A 9,225-nucleotide genomic window follows, 5' to 3' on the forward strand; every position below is an offset into this window, starting at 1 on the left:
AGGAGGGAAGGGGACGTGAATTGCCTGTGCCCTCGGCCCACAGAAATGCATGTGGCCAGAATCTATGTGGGGCCCACAGAGATGACTATGACGAATCTCTTCCGTCCATCAGTTTCTCAAGATCACAATAGGACAGAATTATAAAAATCAGGAAGATTCAAGATTCAGGTGGGCTCCACAACACTAACCAGTGAGGATTGAACACCCACCATTGTAAACTTTGCAGGCGCCATAGAAGCTCTTTCTCAGGATGATCTTTGCGTCTACGGTTTATCTGAGTCATATTTACCATTTGAACGGTTTGGATGGTATGTCAACATCATGGTCGGCTCAAGGAAGGTTTGAACGGTGGACATTTTTATTCTCGCTGTTTAGTATGGTGTGGCCCACCTGAGTCTTGGATGTGCCTAATTTTTGGGTTCGTTCCTATTTGGGTGTTTTGAAACTGATGGACGGAGTGGATTTGTCACGGGCATCTCTATGGGCCACACATAGCTTCCGACCATAGGAACTTGTGTGCGGAGCCACAGGCACGTCGCGTCCGAGGGAACGAGGTGGACTGGGGAAGAGGTGCCGCCGAGAATCGAGGCACACGTGCATGGATGGTCATCCTCCAGGTCCGGATCTAGGAGGGTTCTGTGGGGCCCACATATATGTATATGTTCACCGTCCATCCAGTTTGAAAGATTATTCTATGGCATGAGCCAAAAACAGAGGCAGATTAAAGGCTCAAGTGAACCACACCAGAGAAAGTAGTGAGAACTAAAAGCATACCGTTGAAAACTTTTGGGGCACAGAAGTTTTCCATGAAGTTGATATATGTTTTCAAGGACACAGGTCTGTGTGGCCTTATGAACAGTTTGGATGGCAAACAACCATCATGGTCATGGTGGGCTTTAAGTAGTTTTCAAATGTAGGAATTCAATCTCCACTTCTTCCTATGGTGGGGTACACTTAAGCCTTCGATCTACCTCATTTAAGGGCTCGTTACCTAAAATAACCTGTAAAAATGGATGACCAGCGTGGATGAAATATACATTACCGGGACCCTATAGATCACTTGACAGGACGGTCTGGCTCTTACAGAGGTAATATCCAATCCCCGCTCGACCTTGTTAAAATGAAGCTTGTAAGATAACAATGGTACCATTTTAATCCGGTCATTATTTCTGCAGCATGAATTAATTATTGTTGGGCTATTTTTAAGCGAGTCGGGATCCTCTGTTATCTGGTCAACAGGGAATTCCTGATACCCAAATTCTCATTGGTCCATGTCACCGCTCACTAAAAACATAAAAAACAATATAAAACAGCTTCGGACGCCAAACCATTAGGGTAACAGGAATTCTCTGTTGACCTGATAACAGAGGATCCCGACTCTTTTTAAGCCTCGTGAATTATTTAAAAACTTAAATTTGATGGGATTGATATTCTTTCATGATAGATGTAAATAAAAGTAAATGGAGAGAGTTGGGGAATGGTATTTAAAGTGTATTTGGATTAAAGTAAATGTATATAAATGAAATTAAAGTAGATGGTTGTTGATGCAGTTTTCGACTCACCCCCCTTTCAGCATTCAAATACCTGGTGAAAGAGACCTTGGCTAGTTCAGGGGACCATTCGATGCCTAAGTTAGGCTTGGAATCTGGGTCTAATGGTAAAGATTTAGGGTGAGAAGTAGATGTGTATCCGTCCCTTTTACCATGGGTAGATCCTCTATTTATAAAAGTAGAGTAATCCCGTGACGTGTAGAAATTTCCCTGAAGGGATTGATCGATATCTTTTAAGGATTTTAAGATCTTTGATCCCCTAGATTTTCGGGATCGGAGTTTATCCTCCGAAGATCTTAGAGGGACATTGAACCGCCTTCTTATCTCGGCTCTAATTCCATAGGAGGTAATAATAGTCGAGATCGGTTTGGCCGACCGTTCACTAATCTTGAATATCAACATATTTGGATGGCTTACGCTAGGCGTCTGACTGACGGTCGACCCATAGCCGACCTACAAGATAGCTCGGGCTGACGTAGGGCCAAGGCCGGGTTTATAGACGATCGATGTACAGAGTCGGCCTGAAGTCACCTCTGAAAAGACCTCTTGAGCGTCTGTAAAGGTGTATTGGCCTCCGTGGAGGTCTTGCCCTTTGGCTCAGGACAGTAGGCCCCGGGCAAGATCGGACATGTAGGCCCCGGGCAGGCTCGGCGCCTGGTAAGTCCGGGTCATGTCTCTCCTTTCGGCGTTCTGAACATGTGAGCATCGGTTAGGCTCGACGCCTGAGGAGTCCGAGCCATGTCAATATAGTTGGTTCACTCCATAAGCCAACTCATCTGACTTGTCATATTTTTCCCCTAACAGTGAGCCCCCCTACTCCTTGTGCCGACATATAGAGGTTGAGGAGTAGATCGGTGTTAGGTCGGATTATGCGTGGTCCAAGCTTATGATGAAGCGTTTATTGCTGGTATGACGACTAGCTCGAATACCGAAGTGGACTACCTCGTCTTGAACACACGTCAGTTCAGTTTTTGAGGCCGCACGAGCGAGAGGTCGTCATCTCAACGGCGAGGCAAATGAGCGTTGGACGCGTGGCAGGGCATCTGATGACGGATTCGTACGGCGTGTGGCGTGATGCCACGTATCAAACTGGGGAGTCCAAAAAGGTGTTGAGTCGGCTTCTCATTTAATGTGTGCGTTACATGGCGCAGCTATAAAAGGAATGCCTTAGCCTCCGAATCGACTCCATTTTCATGCACCTTTTTTCCTGCTCTCTACCTTTCCTTTCTCTGCCCTCTTTGCGTTTTCCGACCGTCGTTACAAACTCTAGTGAGCATTTTTCTCCCTCCATTTCATTTAATTTTAAACAATGTTAGGCTCCGTAAGCCCTTGGGAGGGAGTGTACAATGACGAGGGTGGAATGAGCAGCTTCTGGGCCGCTTGAGAACCACCCACGTTGATAGCGAAGACGGTGGTCGATGCTGACGCCACATTCCAGCATTCGTAGAGGGTGATGGAGTCCCCGGCACAGAGGCCGGTGGCATCTGCTAGAGCATCTGACTCGTCTTTGGGCGGGGGGCAGTGATAAAAACTGCTCCAGGCAGGCCCAACCCTCCTGCCGTGGACGAGGATGACGAAGCTGAGGAGGCCGATGAAACCACGGCTGAAAAAGCCGCTGCTGAGGAAGGATCGAGGGGCCAGTACCCTCAGTTTTGACTAAGGACGGCTTACTTTGGATCCGGGTTGGATATTATATCCCTGACTTATCAGCCTTGGCCGAATGAACTGCCCGACCGACCCCCTCTTGGGGCGGTCGCGATTTTTCAGGTCGCAATGCAGTGCGGCCTCCTTTCACCGCTGCAGGAGATCGCTCAGCATCTTCTAGGCTCTCTTGGTTTGGCTCCAGGGCAGATAGTTCCGAACGGGTGGAGGGACTTGTTCGGTTGTGCAGTCCTGTGGGCTGAGACGGATCAGCCAACGCTAACCATTAACGAGTTCCTCTATCTATACCAAGTGAGGCCAAATCCTCAGCAGCCCAGCTGGTATTACTTCTGCTCTTGGCAGAAGAAAGGAGGAGTTCTTATAACCGACCCTCTTTCCTCCAACAAACACTAGAGGGATTGGTGGTTCTGGGCCTACGGTCGCTGGGAGATGGCCGGGTCGGAGTCATTCATACCTTTTGTTCCCCGGGCTTTTTTTAAGTCAGGTGACTTAGCGTTTATTATTTTTCCTTCTTAGTTAGTTGAACCTCTTTAATGTATCCTCTGACCGTTTATGCTCCTTCAGTCATCCTCCGGCATCGTCCAGGAGTTGGACCGAGCTCGGAGGCTCGAATCAGGGATCTAAGAGCACTGGATCCGGAGACGATGTCTTGTAAAAGACTTCTCCAACCAAAGCGCCTTTTTTAGGCAGGCTTGGACTTGGTTCCGACGGGTATGACCCATAGCTGAGCATTAGTACTTGGCATATTTTTTTTTTTGTTTCGTTTACTGACACTTGTTCTATCATGCTTCTGACATAGAGATGTCTGAGACTCGGTCGATCATTCATCCCCCTTCCAAGATGAAGGCTCCTCCTCGTGGCGAACCTCGGGCCGATACTCAGCCCTCAAAGAGGCAGAAGACAGTCTCCAAGAGTCAGGGGAAGGCTACCCCTCCTCCTCCGATTGTCATATAAGTCGCGGATGAGGGTGCAGAGGTGGCGGAGGCGGTTCCACCGAGCCTCTGGAGGTTTCCGATCCAGGACCTGTTGTAGAACAGGTCCCTGAGAGGAGAGAGGAAGGGGAAGGGGATAAGCCCCCCAGTGGAGAAAGGATGGGCTTCCTTCGGAGCATCGAAGGGATCCTCCATTGGGCGAGTTACCAGAGGACCGAGGAGGATTTCGCTGGCCTCTTAGAGTCCTCCATGGAGTGAACGCTCGCCAAGATGACGAGGATGCTCCTCGAGGTAAGAGCAAAATCTTCTGTTCTTCGTTCTGCTTCTCTACCCGATGGTAATTTATTTTTGTTATTGTTTTATGCAGTTCACGTCGTGTGCGCTGAGGGCCCGCGCCGAGCTGTCCAAGGCCAACAAGCGCGCGGATAATGTAGAGGCTCGTGTTGCCACTGTAACGGTCGATCTGGCATCGGCAATGGCGTCCCTAGATGAGGCCGCGACGGAGAATACTTGTCTGGCCTCGCAATTGGAAGAGGCTAGGGCGGCATACGATAAATGCCACACCGAGTACGTCCGAGTCTGTGAGGTGGCCAACCGAATCAAAACGGAGACCAAAGCCATTCTTGTCATTGCGCAAGATAAGGCGCTGGAGGAGGGACGGGTGGAGGCTGTGGAAGCCTTTCTCTCGTCCCAATCTTTCGCAGAGGAGTGGGATTGTCTCTACCGAGACGGTTACGATGAGTGCGTGAAGTTGATGAGGGAGAGCTTTCCTCAGCTCGACCTCTCCGGCTTCGACAAGAGCGGGTCAGGATCCGGTGACCCGCCGAGGGGGATGCTAATCCCGAGGCTGAATCGGCCTCATCTGGTCCTTCGGTGGTCGTGGTTGATCCCGAGGCAACTTCCGAGGGTGCTCCTGAGTTGGCTCTTGATGAGGCGGCCGAGCCATGAAGTTGAATTTGCGGAGCAAAATTCATTTCTGCTTTCCTTTTTAACTTCAAGCACTTCAAGCACGTCGAGCTCGAGAGCATCTGCAACCATGGGCGTCACCAACCCTCGACACTTATGCATTTTGTGCCTTTCTTTCTCTATTAATGTAATACCGATGTATATAATGATGCGTTCCCGATGTAAATCTTATTCTGATCAATAAATACACTTTTTCTCACATTCAATTTTCTGACTTACATGGTTGAGAATTTTTTACATGTATATCAATAGAACTTGAGCGATGCTTTGTCTATTGACCGATTTAGGGTTAGTAGATCTTGAGATGCTTGACATTCTAAGGATGAGGCAGTAGTTGGCTGGTTAAGTCTTCCAGTCAATGTGTGCCATGTCGGATGGTCTTTGCAATCACATAAGGTCCTTCCCAAATGGGCCCCAAAGTGCCTGCACTGACCTCCTTAGTGTTCTGGAATGTCTTTCAAAGGATCAAGTCTCTGACTCGGAATCTTCTTACTTTAACTTGGGCATTGTAGACTCGTGACACTTGCTATTAACAGAAGATTGTCCGAAGCTGAGCTTGTTCCCTACGTTCTTCCAAGAGATCGAGGTCGGGCTCCAGGAGGTCTTCGTTGTCTTGTTCATCGAACGAGCTTACTCTGGCAGTCGGCAGTTCGATCTCAACCGGGGTGATGGCTTTTGACACATATGCTAAGGAGAATGGGGTCTCCCCTGTTGCGGTCCGGGTTGTAGTCTGGTAGGCCCATAAAACTTTAGGAAGTTTCTCGGCCCACGCTCCTTTGGCTCGGTTGAGCATAGTTCGGAGATGTTGTTTGATGATCCTGTTGACAGCTTCGACCCGCTCGTTCGCCAAAGGATGGCGCAGTTTGAGGCACACCAAATTGACAGATGATGTTTTTCCAAACAAAGTCAGTGTTTTTTTGCTTGGTTATCTCGACCAATGGTTTAGCTTTTGCCCACTTGGTGAAGTAGTCTATGTCAACAACGGTGAACTTTGTCTGACCCTTTCCCGCAGGAAAAGGTCCGATGATGTCGATCATCCACTGAGCAAAAGGCCATGGGCCGGCCATAGGGGTGAGTTCTTCGAGTGATTGCCGAGAGACAGCTGAGAACCTTTGGCATTTGTCACAACTCTGGACGAGCTTCCGCGCATCATGCTGCATGGTTGGCCAGTAATATCCTCATGGTATCACCTTATGAGCCAAGGATCGTCCTCTAGAGTGATTTTCGTAGATGCCTTTGTATATTTCCCTTAGGACGTAGCTGGCCTCGTCTGGTCGCAAGCACCTCAGCAGAGGCACGTAATATCCTTTCTTGTATAGTATCCCGTGAGCAAGGTGTAACGAGCGACTCAGATCTTAAGTCATTGGGCTTCGACCCGGTCTTCCGGTAGCCCGTCTGCTTCGAGGTAACGAATGATAAGATCAACCCAATAGGGTCCCGAGTCAATTGGGAGTACGGTTGCATCCTCAATCTCATCGATGATTGGTTTAGTGACGTACTCGATCGAAACGGACCTAGGGATCTCATCTTCGTCAGCTGTTGCGAGCTTAGCCAGTAAGTCAGCTTTGGCGTTTCGACTCGTGGGATCTGAGTGACAGTACAGTGTTGAAAACCGTTGACGAGTTCCTTTGCTTTTTAGAGGTAAGCTTTTAGCCGCTCTTTCCTGGTCTGGTAGACATCGGTTATCTGATTAACGACCAATTGTGAGTCGTTGTATACGTCAAGGTGAGTGACCCCCAAGTTGGCCGCTAAACGGAGTCCGAGGAGTAGTGCTTCATATTTCGTCGTATTGTTGGAAGCTTGATGTAATGCCCTGAAAATCGGGGGTTGAGCAGGAGCCCAACTCCCGAGTTCCAACGCATCACTTATGTAACATAGATAATGATGATTAAATATTGACTATATTAGCACATTAAACAAGAATGGGATTACACTAAATCAGCATATTATACTCCAGAGACAGTTAAATTACGCAAGCGGAAGACTGTGATAAGTATATAAAACATGTAAGTGGTTATAAGTCCCTAAAGTATGAACATGATACCAGGTTAAATAATTATATGTTTGGTTTCAAAATATACAAAATGATAAAGTGTAATGTCATCTAATCCATATCCCTTTAGCCTCGGTGACGTAACTCCAGGTCTACATAGACCCGTAAGAGAGTTGCAAATAGGAGAACTCCTCCTCGTCGTCGTAGAAGTCGGGCTCCGCCTTATAGGCCTCGACATCACCTAAAACTACAATATAGTCTGGTTAGTGTTTTAAAACACCGTCTCATAGTGGGAGTGAGTGATTAACTCAGTGGAGATATAAGATAAAGGTTAACATGTTATCAATTCAGTCAGGCAGTAATGATAAAGCAATATAACAAGCATTCCCAAGTACTCTGCTTGATGTAAGGATGATATGTATTAATGATGTATGCCCTCGTCTGCACTCCTTCTGCAACATCATATCATGATCGGGCATGCAACACTCCCAGTAAACGTGTGCTTCCTAGCCAAAGCACATGCAATGCGGTGCATGTACGTGATTAGTCAAGTTCTTAATTAGACCTATTCATACAGCAGGTTTGGAAAGCTAAGGTACCTCCCTTTATATCATTGACCCAAACAATGATCCATCTAGGGTCGTCAATTGTAGTTAATCACATATGATAGGCAGTTATAGGTCGCTACTAAGAGGCTCGTCACCATTATCGCAGGCCTAGTTTATACTCGAGGTTACTAAGGAAAGGCTAGTCACCTTAGCGTAGTCCTAGTGTATACTCGAGGTCACTATGAGAGGCTCGTCACCTGATCGTAGGCCGACAGCTCGAATACAGTGTCCCATACCATCGTATTTGGCTCACGAGTTTGGATTTGCTCACTGGTCACTACGGGGAGGCTCGTTGCCCCAACGTAGACCGATAGCTCAACCACGGTGTCCCATATCGTCATGTCCGGCTCATGAGTCTTAGCGGATTGTGGTACCAAGGTTAGACGAGCTTATCATTGGTAAGTTGGTACCTTAGATTCAAGCAGTAATGTCCATACACGGTGAACATATATTAGGGCAATCAGGTTGCTTGACAAGCTCGACTGGTATGAGCGCACGTTGAATTAATCGGCATGGAGCGCATACGCACTCCTTGTGGCCTAACCACTATCGATAATTACCGTATGAGTCGGATTCATCAAACGTGTCCATGGTGGCTAAACTAATTCAGCCACTCGATCGGAAGTCATTACCGACTGTCTAGACTACATCGTAGCCTCAATCATACTCCAAAACAATAGCATTCACATGTGAAAGTCAAAGACAACATGTGACAACCAATTTAAATATAAATTTCATTTGAGCATTTCAACAAACACATAGTGCACATGTTATTATACATAGACATTTCATCCATACATTATGTAGTAGTAAGATATGTTACATGAAGGAAACTGTAACTATAGATAAGGGAATTGAGAATCCTATCTCAACACCCTCGTTAAATACATTTCAACAAACATTTTCTCATTCAGGCATTTAATCAAACACTTAGACTATATATATCACATGCATGTAATAAATTAGTTAAAACATATTTTATAGTAAATCCTTTCACAAGGGAGTTGTCATGTATACAACAATCATGTATTCCCAAACAACAATCATTGCAAGCACAAATCATAATTTCACATTCATACAAACATTTAAACAAACACATGGAATGCATTAATTTCAACATAGTTCATATATATATATGTAATACGCAGAAAACATCGCATCTAAGCATATGTGATAGCAATCAAGTCAGTCATAAATCATTAACTGACATTGAAAGTCTTGAAAACCATAACCTAAACGTTTATAGTCCGCACCTTTCGCCGGTAAACTCGTATCGAACTCAGTTCGAACACTAAGTCTTCGTCCACGGTACAACGGCAATCTATAGTATGAAATAGGTTAGCTATTGCTCCATTTACTCAATTTGGATGCCTAGAACAGCTTACGGTTAGGATTTCTTACCCAACAACGGAATCGGATTCGCTAGTATAGCGATACGGGAGAGGCGATTCAGCACGTAGAGCGGTGGGATCGAATCCCAGCAATTATCCCTCACTCTCTCTTTCTTCTCTTCA

The sequence above is a fragment of the Magnolia sinica genome, chromosome 9, assembly GCF_029962835.1.
Source record: "Magnolia sinica isolate HGM2019 chromosome 9, MsV1, whole genome shotgun sequence".
In the NCBI taxonomy this organism is placed as follows: Eukaryota; Viridiplantae; Streptophyta; class Magnoliopsida; order Magnoliales; family Magnoliaceae; genus Magnolia; species Magnolia sinica.